At 39.0% G+C, this 17,177-nt stretch overlaps 1 protein-coding gene across 2 annotated transcripts in view; it reads left to right on the plus strand.

Annotated features, from left to right (window-relative positions):
• The window catches only part of mgat4c (mgat4 family member C), a 96,548-nt gene that overhangs the window by 14,749 nt on the left and 64,622 nt on the right, over positions 1-17,177 (plus strand). The window contains exon 3 of one of the 2 annotated variants that reach the window (XM_018672578.2): positions 9,074-9,161. The gene's annotated coding sequence lies outside the window, so the exon portion shown is untranslated. Of the gene's footprint in view, positions 1-4,563; positions 4,889-9,073; positions 9,162-17,177 lie in introns of those variants that run through there. The other variant, XM_018672580.2, reaches the window with a different exon arrangement.

Genomic DNA, 17,177 nt, shown 5'->3' on the forward strand with positions numbered 1-17,177 from the left:
TCTAGTTTTGTAAGTGTTAAAAAGAATTGGTTGCCTGTAACATTGTTTTTTTAATTGAGAAAAAAACAGCACACACTGATATTTCTGCGCTGTCAATTCAGTGTTTTCTATTTAGTTTACAGCTGAATTTCTGGTTGTTATGCTAATTTCTAAATGTGTTGATGATTTCTTTTTTAACTATGGTATATGTTATCATTTATAGGGAGCTCTAGTCGCGAGACTTTATGAAGAGTATAGGTTTCTTTGGCTCTTAATATTGTTCCTCCCTGGGAGAGATGCAACTGTATCTTGTCGTATCTCAAAGGAATTCTGTGTTCAAGGACAGAATGTAAAAACTGCCAATATGTTAGCGTGTGTGTGTACTAAGGGGGCCAGGTAGCTTGTTTGCTGGCTATAAATATACTTTAACACAGACGCAGCAGTGATGATTGAATGCTACAGACAGGATCACACTTGTGGTGTTACATATTGTGGCTTTTTTCCTCTTGTTGGGCAATACAATTTAACTCAAAAGACGAGCATATGTATAAAATGGATGTAATGATTAAACAATTAATTAGCGAATCAGCAGAGAATTAATTGTCAACTGTTTTTCACATCGCAACCTTTTGCACATTTTACATTATAGTAAATTGTATAGTTTTGGTTTTTGGCTGGACATGAAAATAATCATGAATTTGACCCCAAATGAAATTGTTCATGCACAAGTACCTCAAATTTAAAGTATGCGACTTGAATAAATGCTTTAAAATGTTAAATGTACCCAGAATGTTACTTTCCACTACTCATTAAAATATGATACAGGGGGAAACAGGTGAGGTCATGTGGTGACTGTAAGTTGATCAACAGGATACCGTATGAATCATAATTTCTTCTCCAGAGTAACCTTATTAAAAGTACAGCATCGAGCTATAAAAAGGTTCAAATAAGAACTCTCAGTTTAACAAAACTGTTCATTACATTGAAAAAGTTGCCTATGTAGCAACATTAAGTCTCTTTGTGTTTTGAAGTAGAATGATCTTACAGTCACTGAAGTGTGCTTTGCCTGCTTCATCTTCCGTCTCTATGGCCATTTTTCCTCAGTGTCTTCCCCTCTGCTGCTCATTTAGCATAATGTGACTTTCCGCCCATTAGTGGCCAAGAAGGGCTGCACTCACTCAGTTTATTGCAGAGTTCACATCCACAAAGACACACTTCAGTCCTTAAGGTTTTATCTTTTTGTGGAGAATGCATTAATTAATCAGTAATTCTGATAACAATAGGATCACTGAATACAGCATAACACCAATACTGCCAGATTTAAGGGCCCATACATATTTGTACCAGTCATAGTGGTATCTACCAATGTAGGCAGTTTTTTGTGTTTCTGAGGTTCTTAGATATGTGCCTCTGAGATTTCTACATCTACCCCAACACAATGGTGAATAAAGTGACAGTTTTCATTTCAAATGCTTTCTACCATAGAAATAGTCCCTATGAAAGTGGTTGACAGTTTTTTTTAGATTTTTGAAAAGCACAAATGAAATTCCTTTCATCCCCATTGTATTGGTGTGGAGACAGAAGTTTCAGAGGAGAACACCACAACATTTTGGCACATAAAACCAAATCAATTTGCTTCTGTAGCTACTGAAGCACTAGATCTGAGGAAATTAGAGATGTATTTCTCCTGATACCGAAGCTGATGTCCCAACACAGGGTATTTACCCGACTCAAAACCAGGGTTCTTTTTCCTCAAATTTAGAATCTGTATTTCGCACTTTGGAAAACCCTCTGTGGCCTGAAGTGACTTAACAGCCCATACGCAAATCAGGGATCCCTAGAGAACAGTTTTTTCTGTAATTTGGAGGAGCTGATCCTTTACATAATATTCCACTAAAAGTATACAAAAACTATGAATTTTATTAAGCAATCATTTATTTAAATCTTTTATCAAGCACAAATGCTAAACATTTATTGGTTCCAGCTTTTCAAATGTGGGGACTTGCTTATTTCCTGTGTTTGTTTGTTTTTTTGAATCACTGAACGTATCTGAACTTGGATGGTTGGTCAGACAAAACACAGTTGGCAATATCCCAACATGGCATTGGGCATTGTGAGGGGCATTTTTCTACATAAGAGGACAGCTGAGCCGCCCTCCTATATAGAACAGTACATTACAGTTCTAAAAGTCTTCTTGTTGTCTGTAATTAGACTGTAGAGATGATAATGGGAGCTAATGGATTGCTAGACAGCAGCACCAAAGTGCCAAAGAATCAAAGGAAGACAGTGAATTCCCTTATGAAATATGCATCAATGACAATGAAATAAAGACTAAAGGCAAGCTGTGCTTGTTTGGAGAATTGGTGGAGGGCTGGTTGAAATAGGTTGCATAATCATGCCATATTGCTATTCCTTTTTTTTTTTTTTTTTTTTACATTCACACCAGCTGCTGACAAAGGCATGAAGCAGCTTTGATCAGCAAGAGGAGGTGTGCTAAGGTTGACATTACAGATGAGGACCTGAAGGCGACAGAGGCTGCCTGCTTGCTTGATTTATTTATATATTTTTCACAAAGGAGTTTTATTTCTTCAAGCCGCTGTTTGGAAACTAAAGGAAAGTCAACATTTTAAGGTTGTATCAGTGCCCTGCCTTCCAGATTTAGCTTTACCAGATCACAGTGGTGACTGTCCAGAAAGGTTTCCTTTACTGACTGGTCCTGTCTCTTAATACTCTAATCCCATGAATTGTATACAAATCCCAGCAGAATGTGCAGGTGGTAAATGTAGAACAGCAAAGCACCATACAAAGCAGTACATCAAACTCTAACAGCCCCCAGTAAACAATGAAACCTTCATGAATAATTGCTTCCAATTGTTCCTCTGATGGAGTCACCAGGATTACCAATAAATGGCTGAATATGAGGCTGTCTGTGCTGTTATTTACTCCTCTACAGCCCCACAGTTAACAGTTCTCAGTGAGCCCTTTAATTCTGCTCGCTGAAAACTCAGATTGACAAAAGTGCAAACTCCAAAAGTCAGCATTTGTACAAGGTGCCCTGGGAAGGAAATTCAAATAGCACAGTTGATGCACCTGCGACTGAAGCTGTTCATTGTCGTCACTAATTTATCACTGGAATTTCAGGCAACACAGGTGCTCAAACAGAATATACAGGTCTAGAGATTACTGCTGGAGGAGCTGATTCACTGGATGTCTGGAGCTTAGTCATAAAATCAACTGAAAATAGGAACTATTTTCAGATGTTTGACTATATTTCTCATAGTTTGATACATACACATACATAAAAACATAAAACATAATGTTTAAGTAGTAGTTTAAGTAGGCAGAATGTCCCATTTCTTCATTCAAAAGTTGCTTAGGCTCACTTACAATTTCACGGTTTTACATGCTTATAACACTTAGCCCTAATTCTCAGGAACTCATTTGTCAAAATGGAGCTGAGATCATTTTGTGTCGTGCTCTGAGAGAAGATGTTAACTTTGAACCCTTCACATCTCGCTCTTTGAATTTGTTATATCACTTTTGTCTCATTTATTATAAATAGTGCCTCATGCCTGTGGTGAGGCTCTTTCAGCACACTGCGTTTTTTGACTGTTGGGTTGAGGTGGAGAAAATGACTTGGGAGTTCTACCACAACCTCTGTGACAAACCTATTATGGATGTAAATCAACTCACGACTCTGTCTCTGTCTGTCCTGAGTTAGTTTAAAGAACTGGACATTGCATCACTATTCAGTGAGATTAAAATGTCAGTATCTGATTTAAAAAAAAAAAAAGGTTATTCTCAGCTGTTCCACCCCTAAAACTTGTTACATGAGAGATTAAAGTGGGTATTTTGGTTTTCCTCAACTGTGACCATCTAATGGTTGGAGTGTTGTTTTAAAGATCCAGTGATTCAGAAAGTTCAAGCTTTTAGACCTTCTGTGGTCATTCTCAAGCCAAACCACAAGCATTACTATTATTAAAGTATTTTCATAATTATTTTCACCTTGATACGAGAGCCTTTGCTCTGTTTAACTAGCTTACTCGTCTCTTTTGTAGAAATATGAATTTGTGAACAGTTACAGGCCACGTACCTCGAGCTGTACCAGAGACCTGTTGGTGCGGTCGCACTTCCACGGTCTCAGAGAGAGATCGATAAATGTCACAGATTACTTAATATCATGTTATGTTGGTCATCTCTCTCCCCAGATAGACACATATACACAACGTCAGCAGGGCGTCTTCACGAGAATCTAATTCTCCTGCTTCCACAGGCTCCGTTTCTTCAGGTACACATCTGCCGTCACCCCTTAAATTGAGCTCATGAATTATTGAAGTCTGTCCCGCTGCTGCGACCCTAAACTGTAATTAGTTTTGCCCAACACTTCTCATCATGATACACTTTGTGAGCTGCAGGAGGGGGCAGGGTCGGGGGGCTGGGTGAATACATGGTTCCTTTAAGACAGGAAAACTGTGGAAAGTGGTGGAGAGCACAGCGGAAAGAACCAATGAGAAACCACTGTCTGAAGAAACTGTTAGTGGCACCTTGGCGAGGAGAGTTGTGCTTCGGGGGATAAAAGGGGGAGGTGTGGTGGGATTTTTGGGGGGTGGGGGTGCTCTTGAGAGAGTCGGCGAATGAACGAGAAAGAGTGAAGAGGAGGGGGAAGAGAGAGAGAAAGAACATCCATGCGCGGCAGTGGGAAGACAAAAAAAAATCCTCATCACCAGGCTACTCACTGCCTTTACAATGACTGTTTATCCCACTTTTCTGAGAGCCAATTATCTGCTCCTGCATGAGTCATGGAGATCATTTAGACTGGTGGCGTTCGCAGAGCATCAGCAGAGCTCCCTCACGAGACACACACAGTAAAAGGACTGAGCACAGAGATGCGTTTACATGCTTTAGGCAGGTGAGTATGCAGATTTTTTCATGAGATGCGATGCTTTCCTCCTCCACTCTTCAGCGGTTTGAATCTTACTCTCTGCATGCTGCTCCATACGTGTGTTTATTTCTACGCTGATGTCTTAGTGGAGGAATATCTGACTCCTCTCTGGCAGCATCTCTCTCTCATGCTGTTTCTCTCCTCCCTTTCAAATTAAAATCCCCCCGTCCCTATCGTGCACTGTCCTCTGCTTCTTCCCTTCCATCTTTCCCTTTTTTGTGTTCTTTTGCCACTGACAGTGAGACATGTTACCATGTCTGATCCAGACAAAATAACTCATTTCAGGCTCACAGTGCTCTCCATCCTGCAGCAGTTAACCTGCTGAGCCGGGCTTCCGTGTGTAATGTTTACCACTTTGATGATCCAACTTTTTAGAGTCTCACCCGTCGGTGCTGCTCTGTTAATCATGATTCTGGCCAATTAATGTGTGTCATCATTAACCTGACATGCAGCATGTGGCAGGAGGCATAAATACAAAATTATGTCATTGTGTCACGTTTGTATTTTTATTTCAGTGACGTGTTTTCAAATCCTTCCTTACTTTCACTCCTATTGGCTTATTTCAAACAGTGAGAACTTCATCTCACTTTTTAGGAAAACACTCCCTGTGCTGGGAGCAGAGGTTATCAAACAGGTAAACCTCAGCTGTCCCGTTTGAGTGCTTTAGCGTTTGCGATGAATCGCCTGCCTGGCCCGCTTGGCTCTATTTCATACTATTGTCTGCTCATGGTGATTAACTGCCTGCGCTTGTGGCTCGGGTGATTTCTGCTTTGTGTTGAGAGCTCGGCTGCAGCCGGCGAACGGGACTGTGCGAGGGGGACGGCTGCCAGGATTGGAGGGTCAGCTGATCGGCTCTGAGGTGCAGGAGATTTATGACCCCCCAGAACAAAGCTGTGTCTGCTGAGGGACCATAAACCATAAATCAGGGAGAAGTGGGTCAGATTGGGTCAGTGCTCATCTGCTCACTGCAGATCTGCTCTCTCTTTTCCTAAAGGTGCTCTTTTTTTTTCCTTTTCGCACCTGACTGTGTCACCATAAGTGTCTTTTCCAGCCATTTCTCCTGGACAAGTCAACCTGTTTAGTTAATTTATCCATCGCTGTTTTTCTGTGTTGTTAAACTCTGCGATACTCTGCTGTCAGTCAGATTTGCTAATGAATTCCTGTTTTCCATTTTAAAATGCCATTAGCTTTTCTAAGTGAATCACCCCTAATCCTTTTATTATCTCCGGCTATGTTAACACTGTTGGCCTTTAGTCTCTGCTCATCTTAATCATCCTAATTATATAATGTTTGTCTTTTCAAGAGGCTGATGAGAATGAAATGGCATGTTCTCATTCTGGCAGCAACTTGTTACTGATTGTACACGAGGCATTACACTCTGCTCCATCTAATTCCAGTCTGTTTGATTCTGATCGCTGGTTTGACTAGTTTTGTGATTTGTCTTCCTAAGGGCAGTCGAAGCCAATGTGAAAAATTGATTTTCTGCAGAAGGATTAGCAGTGGGGTTTTAGCTATAGGCATGCATTACATTACAATGATTCATGTGGCATCTGCACACCAAAGTAGGCTAAACAAATTCTTCATTAGCTGTTGTATAAGACTGATGTTTAACAAAAACATGCACAGGCATACAGCAGACTGTAGTCTTTACTGTCAAGGCAGTGGGCGGCGGGTATGGGAATAGCAATGAATAACTTGAAGCTGTGTTTTCGAAGTTCAGACAGCTTGAGTAGGGAGATAAATAATCTCTGCCAGGAAGGATGGATCTTAATTTATTTGTGTCTCTATTGTTGCGCTGCACACTGCTGCTGGAAATCAAACAAATGCAAATGCTGGCTGTGGAATGGAAATGACTGTGAAACATCAGAAGTCTCTCAGTATGACTGCCATAACAGCAGGGATTTGTACTTGTGTTTACGACAACACTGATAATATTTTCTCCCATTTTAGGGTGAACAGGAATTAAGCACGAGTGTGAAGCATGCTGCGCTAATGTTTTTCCTTTTATTATGTTAATACCTGACAGGTTTACAGTGCGTTAGCTATGTATGGAATTGTCATATGCATGTATAGGTATTGTCAGCAGAGAAAAGTCCCCTAAAAGAAGTTTTAATCAAATGTTTCACAAACACTTTAACAGATATTTGTTTTTTATTATGAAATGTGAAAAAAGCCGCAGCTTGAAAAGGCAAAATTGACCTTTTCAGAGCTAAATGTTAATTTATACACTGTGTGAAAATGACTTGGACTGCAACTGAAATGATTTGTCTGTTTTTTCACACATTTGGTTTACATGTTGTTCTCAGTCACAGAGAGCCATTATGCTGAAGTTTTGTTGCTATGATGACTTTCAGTGTCAGTGCTGCTATAATGGGTTACACAAACTGCATAATCAAGTCTCCAGGGTCAGCTATTAGGGCTGCGTTTGGTTTATTATTGCGGTCCAGTCTTATTGTTACATTAGTTTGGACGAGGCTCAGGACTTTAGTGGAAAACTGTCGTTTATCCCATTAAAATGATTCCCACCGCAGTTTAGTGGCATTATTATATGGTAATGTACAGCATAAAGCTGCAGTGATTTTATGACCATCTTAACAATGAAGACTAAATGAGGAAAACATAATGGTAAAACATATGCACTTGGAAATTTATCATTTTTAATTTGCACTCTCAGCTGAAAGGCACATTTGGCTTATCCCACTCCAGTATTTTTAGGTCTTAATTCTGGTGTTGTGAGGCAGGAAAAATGACTTCTTTAGGCTATTTTACATTTAAAATGTGTCATTGTCAAAATGAAATGCATTTTTCTGGAACCAGGAGCAGCAGCTAATACATTTGAGTTTATTCAGTGAAGTTTGAAAGAGTTTATAAAACCAGATTTAAGAGTTCTTCTGAAGCTAAAGATTTGAATGTAATCCTTCATCTAAAATGAAAACATGTTAAACATAAAATTATAAAGAGGTTTCTTTCTCTACAGGACAACTGATGCTATTTTAATGCATAATGATCACAGCACAGCTTGGACAATATATAATTAAAATCCCTCTTTAATTGATTCCTCTGGATTATAGAAGACTTCCAGAATTCTGCAGAACGCTGTTCTGCACCTTTGGTTTGTCTCTAGAGAGTCCGCTGTGCTTTGAAGCAAAATGTTTCATTGTGCTTTGAATTCAACATCAGGCATGCATCTGTTCTATGGGTTTAACTCATCGACATCATCGAGCATGATAATTTCTCCCCAGACAGCCTTGAACGAGCCATAATGTCATATGCAGCGAATTGATGGTTTTATGCTTAGTGGGAAATAAATCAATGTGCCATACAGAGTAAGATTTTAAAATTACAGCATAGAACAGGGCTGCCAGAAGTCACTTGTCTTAAAGGATTTTAGGTATTTTTGGACATATTACAGCCATGCATTTCTAAAAGGACATTACTGTACATTCTTGATGAGTAGCTGATGAATTGAAGTTACTTTAATCACAATTTGTCCTCAGCTGAAGGAATCAGATTGACAGGGCAGATATTATGCACAGCACTGGGCTTTAATAACCCATATAGGAATATGAAGATAAGAAAAATGGCCATCAAATCCTCATTTCAGTGCAGCGTTCAACAATCAAGCTCAGACACGGTGCCGTATTTTATTGTAAAGCATGACCTGACATTCAAACACCAAGTGGAACATGCATCTTCTCTACAGACTTTAACCTTCAGGATCCTGTGAATGTTAAACTACTAGGTGATTAACGCATTTAAAGAATCACAATTAAATGGAAAGAAACAGTCAGACATTAAGAAAATTAGTATTCATCAAAACATGGCAAATGAATGCAAAATCATATCAGGAAAAAAACCCACTTGCAACATCTTTGAAGGCTCATTTTGTTAGTTTTTAATTACAATTTGTTAAACACTATAATAATTTCATCAAAATATGATTCCACTAAGTGTCAGTTAACTATTACTAATTATTGCAGATGTTGGTATTTCGTATGAATCTTTATTGTGGCTGTAAACTCTGGAATCATATAGTGATTGTTCATATCATCCTTATGATTTTATTTAATCCTAAAATTCTTATCTCTTTTTTTTCATATTTTTATCTTTTGACATGTTGTCTGACTTGGTGTCCTCTTTGTGTTTTTATAGCTGACATACTGCAGTGAGCCTGGGCATATGAAGCCTAAGATCCCGCAGATCTTAATGGAATGCAGCCAGATAAATTATTAATGTCAAGGTGAGAATGAAAGAATGCAACACACAGACACATACATCTCTTCCTCAGTACTGGCTTGTCACTGGTCCTTTTACAAATGCAGCTAGTTGCTGTTGGCAGGCAAACTGGAGCTGCTTTGCTCAATGGAATTACTTTTTTTTTGCTTTTATTCTGATGATGAGATGAGAAGATTGGTGCCACTCTGCCAGCCAGTTAGCTTAGCTTACCCAATTGGTTACGATATGAAAAATCCACCTTCCAGTGCATGTAAAGCTAAAAAACTAACACTAGTAGCTAGTTTGTGTTATCTGTGTGACAATAGCTGTAGCCATTTCCCACTTCCAGTCTTTGTGCTTAGCTAAGCTAGCCAGTAGCTGCAGCTTCATATTTACTTTATAGACGTGAGAGTGGTATTTATGGAAGCCTTATTCCACCAATGTGATGAAAATCACATCATATCATACTGATGCTACAAAACAGTATTTGCCATCACTACATTCTGACACTATTATATATTTAACAGCAATGATTAGTCTCATTAGTCATACCATATGTAGCATGCAAAAAAATCTCTTGGATAATTGTAGTTATTTTAAGTTCTCTCACAGAGCAGAGGCAAACCCCAAAAGTCAACTGCTAAAAGAGATTAAATGTTCTTTCAACACAGTCACACCCACACGCCAGAGCAATGTGCCTCTGATATTTTTTTTTCTAACCAGGGACAGAAAACTGCAAATGTTTCAGACTTAGATAAATCATTACATCCAGTGTTACTAGTTTGCAAGTACCACATTACATACTGTATATGTAGATAAGCTACATTGCGGTGCTGACTGAAAAAACTTTCTCTTTGTGTCAACACATTAAATCAACTGAAGAAATTATCAGTTTGAGTTTTTTATTTAAGTGTGGAAGTTCCCAAAAGTGTAACACGTAACATTCTGTCAAGCCGAAGCAACAAAAGCAGGTTTTTGGCCTCCTCTGATACGACACAACACAGCAGGAGACAAAACAAACAAGACAGTGTGTGATCAACACTAAAAATGCAAAAAATCCCAGAAAAAAGTTTCTATCTGAAAACAACCAGAATCAAACACCTGCAGCGCGGAGGATGTCCCAACTTTTTGTTTCACATTGGTAAAGTTTGAATGTCATCCTCTGAAGTCTGAAGCTAATACAGTCAAAGTCTTCATTTAGTTTTTTGCAGAATTATTTTAATTAAGTGATGTTGTAATGTTATTGGCCAAGAGGCTTTCCAGTGTGCCAGCGTCTCACAGTAATGAGCAGAGAACATGGGCTTTCTTAATGTAGCCTAAATTTGCATTTTGCTCACTGCAGAACTTAAGGCAAATTACACCTCTCTGCCTGCCAAATTCTAGTCTGGAGCTGAAATAAAGACTTCCTCTTTTCTTGAGAAATGCTCTTTAGTGACACTGTTAAAAATAACAATTAACACAAGCTATTCAGAAGTAATACATTTTGAACAAAAAGCTTTTTTTCTCTATTGATTAGTAGTTTATCCCTCCTTTGAGTCTCAGTGTTGAATGTCACCGTGGCTGAACCTGGTTAACTGCAGCTCTCTCTGAGCTCGCTCTCAGAGTGTTGGGAGTGAGCTGCATTTTGGGGGAAAAAGCGTTCTGCATTACCTTGTTGCACTGTTACTTTTATATGCCTTCTATTTATGCATTTATTATGCCTCAACACATTATGTCACCAGTATGAAATAACATGGAAATATTCAAACAGCCAAAAACTTTTCATTAAAAAAAAATATTGAAAGAACCTTTAGAACCATAAATAAGCAACTTCTTCCTCTCTCAACTCTAATACACAACATCCCTCTAGCAAAATGTACAGTATCAAAGAAGAATGCAACCAAATACTAAAACTGTAACTGGTTACCCTGCAGAAATTAATTATGTAGTTATATTGATTATTTTTCCTCCCTTTTACCGTTTGGGAATGCTTTGAGAAAATCTGATTGAAAAATATTTAAATTCATTGAAAGGTTAATGAAAACCACACCTGAGCAAGTTCATATAACGTTTCACAGGACTGCCTTTCAAGTCATTGGTGTATTGACATCAGTCACTGGCTTCCCATCCTTGAACACACCAGGATAAAAAATGAAAATTTAGCTGAAAAATCAATGACGAGATATCACTATGCATACACTAACCTAAACATGTACTATTATTATTCAAGAGAAAATATATAATCACCTGCTCATTTGTATTTTGCCCATAATTCTCTTTTCATTTTCTGATAAGAGAAGCATTTTCCGAGGTGCCCTCAGAAATGAACAGGAAGTGTCTTGCAGCATGAATCAACTTCTGGATGTGTAGAGACATAGAACGTGTGTGAAAATCTGTAAAAACAAAGCTGCTGTTATATACACACACACACACACACAATAGTATTCACATTCAAGTGCATCATGTTATGGTCTGTTTTATTTTCAGGGTGTGTAATGAGTTAAAACTCAGACCTTGTGCCGTTTCTGACCAGTAACACAAATGAGTTGGGATAAAGCCAGGGCAGTTTTTCTTGGATGTGTATCAACTCTGCTGGTAGCACATGCAGGGTCACGCTGCAGAGTTCCACAGATGCATTTCCTATCCCTCGGCTTCCCGTTGCCTTTGTACCCTACGTGGGATAGTGTGAGCAGGTAGAGACAGAGCAGCAGAATGAATGGGCAGCAGAGGCAGCAGCGAGGTGGACCAGAGAGATTAGCTGGGAAATTGACACTGACAAATCTCATACATTAAGGCTTCCTGGGAGGCAGCTATCGGTAGAAGAGGCGGCAGGTACCATATCCCATAAATGGCACTGGGTTTCTGTAATACTCTGCTTGCAGCACGTTGGAAAGCTCAACCACACTGTCGTCTACAGCATGAAAGATAAGAAAGCCAGGTGTGCTCAGAGACATTTCATTTGACTAATGTGTTTACAGCTAGAATAATGAATAGAGTGAGGAAGATGAGAGTAATTAATTTGAGCTGTTCTAGCTAAGTAACAAAGCAAATACGGGCAAAACTGTTTCATTTCCCTTTGGAACTAGATCCCCCCCCTCCTTCATGCCTGCTTTAATGAGATAAAGCCAGGCTTCTTTGATAAGGAGTCCTAGTTACTCTTATTAGTAGTGTAGTAGCCTTTTGATCTGTTCTGAGGGTGTTTGCTCACATTTATTTATTTTTTTATGGAAATGAAGGACAAAGCATGCATGCTGCACATACATTTCCCATCTCCTGAGAGTGTCCACAGAGCCAAAAAATATGACATTAATTATTTTTAAAAAACTGTTTTTCTTTACACCAAACAATATTTAACTAAACAATTCACAATTCTGTCTTAACTAGGTGTCATTAATTAGCCTATTCTGACTCTGTAAACCTTTTGAAAATTGCAGATATGCTGTACATTTATTTGTGTCTGTAAAGAGTCTAATTACCAAACATAAACAACTCTGTGGCCTCTGCAGCCGCAGTACTTGATGTTTGCTGAGTGTTATTCCCACCGACTTAACCCTGCTCAAGAGGTTCATGGTGTGTTCCCTCTATCTTTATTTATTTTGGACAGTGAAGTTGTTTTCCTGAAAAAGGATCGGTGCCCTTGCTGTTGCCTAGCAACAAAGTGAGTCCATGGGAATTAGCACCTTGCAGGATCTCTTTCCGACTACCTTGAGACTTGTCCTCTTTAGACGTGTGGAGAAAGTTTATTTGAGTGTCCATCATTATTCATGAGTGAATGAATTGCCATTTTCTACGAAGGGGAAATGAAGATGGTAACTGAGTTGATGGTTGAAAACAGATTTAAAAGCATTAGTGTCTTTTTTGAAAGTGGAAACTGTTTTACCAGTGTATGAGTTACTTAGCCAGTCAACATGTCACAGTACGTGTCTATATACATATCAAAATAGGCTTAATTCAAAATTACTCTTGCAATATTAGCAGTGATAACAACAGGACAAAAACATTGAATCATCTTGGCAAAGGCAGCTTTACACAGACCATTTTTCACTCAGAATGGCGAATTCATCAGACTTTATATTTTGGTGGATCATAAAGGAGACAAGCTGTTAAATATTCATGGCTGTGTTGTGTTCTTAAAATAAGGCTCATTAGCACTCCCAGCCTCTTTTCAAGTTCCGCCTTTCTCTTGTCACTCTCAAAAGAGCATCACAAACATGTTATTCATCTCTCACTATCTCTGTGCTCAAAGTGGGTTAGAATATTACACTGAACGATGCCTTTATTTTGAAGTCAGACCGACTCTAATACTATTACATTTTAATTCCTGTTCAAGTGCCCGTAAGAGTATTGATTGAATCAGTTTAAGTGTTGTAAAAAAATGTTGGCGCTATAATAACAGGATTGATTTCTTGAAATAGTGGAAACATATGCTCTTAACAGGATTACATAATTGTATAAAAAACAAACAAACAAAAAAAAAAAGTATAGGCAGCAGACCGGTTCAGGGGTTAAACTCTGAACCTCCTTATTTCAAACCTGGCTGGGTTCTTCCTTTTGTGGAGTTTGCATAACCTCCTGGTCCATGTGGGCTTCCTCTGGGTGCAGGTTTCATCAAATGAATGTGTTTTCTGTCTGTCTGTGTTAGCTGTGTGATCAACTGCCAACCTGTTTAGGGTGTAACCTGCTACAGTGCATGCTAGGATAGGCTCCAGCCCCCTATATGCCTCCACAAGATAAAAAGGTATAGAAAATGGATGAAAATATGGATGGTTGATGACAGTTGTGGGATACTGGGCCCTAAAATACAGTTGGTTCATGGGGGAACAGTAGAACTAGGGCTTCAGTTGATTATTATTTAAATTAGCAGTTGTTTTTTGTTTTGTTTTTTGATGGATTCCATAGGAAAAAAGCCCAATTGTCAGCTCAGACTCAACCTTACATATCCCAGCATTCTTTGTAGTCAAGCTTAGATAAGAATAGTCATCAGCAGCACTTTTACACATTCATTATGTCTCTGACACAAGTAGATTATTCAAAGTGAACAACAGCTTCAAGACTTCAAGGTAAGCACCATGGACAGTTCCTGCATTTAATGTGCTCTGAGTCTATTTCATCACAGATGAACAAAGGGACCCACTTCAGAAAATCTCATAATTTAAGGCTTTAGTGAACTTTGTTTTTGAAATCTTTGGAGTGAATATTCAATTGAAATTGTGCATTTTTGCGTTTGTGTCTTTCACATGATTAATTCCCAGTATAATATGAATTTGGTGAACTTTATTGAATATAAAGCTCTTTGAATTTAAAAACAATCTTTATTAGGTAAGTGGATGATGACTATTCATTACTGTGTAAATGCAGCACACACACACACACACACACCCACCACTTATGTTTTTAATAAGTCATTTCTGCAGGAGGGAGGTTCACCTCTCTTACAGGCTTGGTCCACCCATAGGCAACCTATTAACATCCACTTTATCAGCGTTTTCATATTTCATGACCTAGTTGATCAAACTTTAATACAGTCCTGGTTCTGCACGTTTGTGTTTTTAGTGCAATGTCATGTCTGAACTGAAAGGTTTACCTATAAGTCTCTTGCTGGAATCTTTACCGCAGCTCCTAAAAGGAAATTGTTGACTTATTCTTTAACAACCAGCTTATTTATGACCTCTACCCATTCACACTGTATGGCAATCCAAAAGATCTTGGATGGATTGTGGCAAGTGAAAGGACATCATTAGTGGTGCAGCATGATTTCACAGAGCCAAAAACCTGCTGAAAGCAGACGATGGGCCAAACGCCAGTGGTTTCTCTCTCTGCGGACGTGACATTCAGGCTGCTGTGCCACACTAAAGTATGTCTAGGGTAATGCGTTGCCCTCAGATTGCTCAAGCCCTGCTGAGCCTGTGGGACGCACGATTAGCCTGTGGCCAGACCTGATATGCAGTGACCAGAGCCAAGCACCGACAGATGAATAGAAAGAGGAGACGAGGAGGAGATTGGAAGGGAAGAGGACAGGCAGAATACAGAGGTGTGTGTCCATAATGTGCAGGAAACAGGGTGAGCATTTGAGGGTTTTTATGTGCTAAAACACAATGCATTTGCCATTGAATTATTGGAACCTAGCTCCTGAGAGAGCTCCGCTGTGAACAAAAAGATTTTAAAAGGGGTGACTCTGAATGTGGCAATCATTCTGAAACCAAAATGGCAGCAGTGAAGTACAAAGTGTTTTTCAGCATTGCTGAGTATACCACTGGTAATTTCAATTTGACCTCAGGTCAATGTGCCACATTTTGAATGGGTTTTCTATGGTAAAATAGCAAGATTTGATACTTAGCCTGCGAGCCAAGTCTGCAGGCTACTGCTCCTGGATTATACTGCCTGCATTCCTGATATCACCCAGGATATTTTTTTTTGTTTAAAACCTTTTGCAAAATAAAAAAGAAGAAACACCTCATTTGGGGTTAAAAGCTCAAACAAATCCTCAGACTGCAAACTACAGTCAATGGTACAGCTGTAGGCTGTGCCTTCTGACGGCATCACACATATAGTCTTGGTTATTTTGTTAGCAAGCCAAGGGACAGTTGCTCATGTTCGCAAATATTGGTTGAAACCAGTCCAAAGGAAAAAATATATGTGAGTCAGAAAATGAGCAGAAATCCAGGAGCAGCTGATCATATGCACACAGCATCATGTTTGATAAACAGACTTGTTCCAACACTAGTTGTCTATACATGTTAACTAACTAACTTTTTTTTTAATGTTAAATCCTGCAGTTGTCACTTGAAGTCATATATATAGTCTATTGTAGTGCCACAACTCAGTATAAAGGGCAGCATGCGTCCAGGCAAAAAGGATAATGCAGACCCCAGGAAGATCAACAGAAACTGTAATATAGAGGTGAAGAAAAACGACCTGCTCTCTACTTACAGATTCTTTTACCTGCTCAGCCTCACCTGACGTAAGCCTGCCATCTGTTCAGATGGCCACAGGGTGAGCTAGTCGGATACAAAGCTTCCACTGAACACACAATAACAAACAAAAGCATTAATTTAAGATTCTTCTGTCGCTGCTGAAAATCATAATTCATCTTTGGATGTCTATGCAAACTCTGAGTGCACTAACTTTATTAGTGTCCTTTAAAGCACAACAGTCTTACCCCTGCTTTCACAACTTGAAAGTGTCCAGTCACTCACTGCTTAGCTGAACTAATTAAGTGCACCTGTTTTTACTACTGCTAATTGAGCAAATGACCTCCACCAACATCACAAACCAAACCTTCTTATTCATCACCTCTTTTAACAGTTCATCAACTTGTGCATCACAAAAGAGAAACTACACAACCTTGTGTTTTAGTACAGATGAACTGACAGATTATCTGAAACACTGGACATAATATGATGATCTAAGATAAAAAGAGAAAGACTGCCTCTGTATGTTTTGCCTCTGTTTAGAATATATTCTAAGTTGCACTCTTTCTACAATTAAGCCAAATTCCTTATAGTAAATAGGTTGCTTTTGTTAAAGTAAGGCCAAGGTGTTGAGTCATGTTCACAGTGAGTTCAGTATGGTTCTTTTTTCTCCACAATTTCTCATCAGCTTTGATGAAAGTCGGCTTCCGTGTAGACATGACCCTTTTAACACCGCAATCTTGATTTAATTCCCTGCCATATTTCTCACTGTCAGTCTGCAGCTTGTGGAATGTTTGTGTTATCATCACAACATCCCTCTGTAGGATTTACCCATAAATATCATTTACGGGCTGTATACACAATGAGGCAGACAGGACACACAAAAAAGGAGTTCCCATAGGAACAGAGGAGAATAGCAGTTAAATGATCTGGTCTCCTCCAGGACAAGGCAGCGTTCAATCACTGAAGACAGTCCAGCCCAGAGGACTATCTGAACATATCATGTTATTGAGAGGAATAAGGTGAAATACATCGGGCTTCACAAACAAGGTTTACACTGTTCCCGTGATACCCCCCCCTCCTCCTATCCTCATCCATTAATTATCAATGTGGCCTCATAACATGGTTGATTACTGCCTTAAATTGTCTTT

This window comes from Lates calcarifer, linkage group LG10, assembly GCF_001640805.2.
Source record: "Lates calcarifer isolate ASB-BC8 linkage group LG10, TLL_Latcal_v3, whole genome shotgun sequence".
Taxonomy (NCBI): domain Eukaryota; kingdom Metazoa; phylum Chordata; class Actinopteri; family Centropomidae; genus Lates; species Lates calcarifer.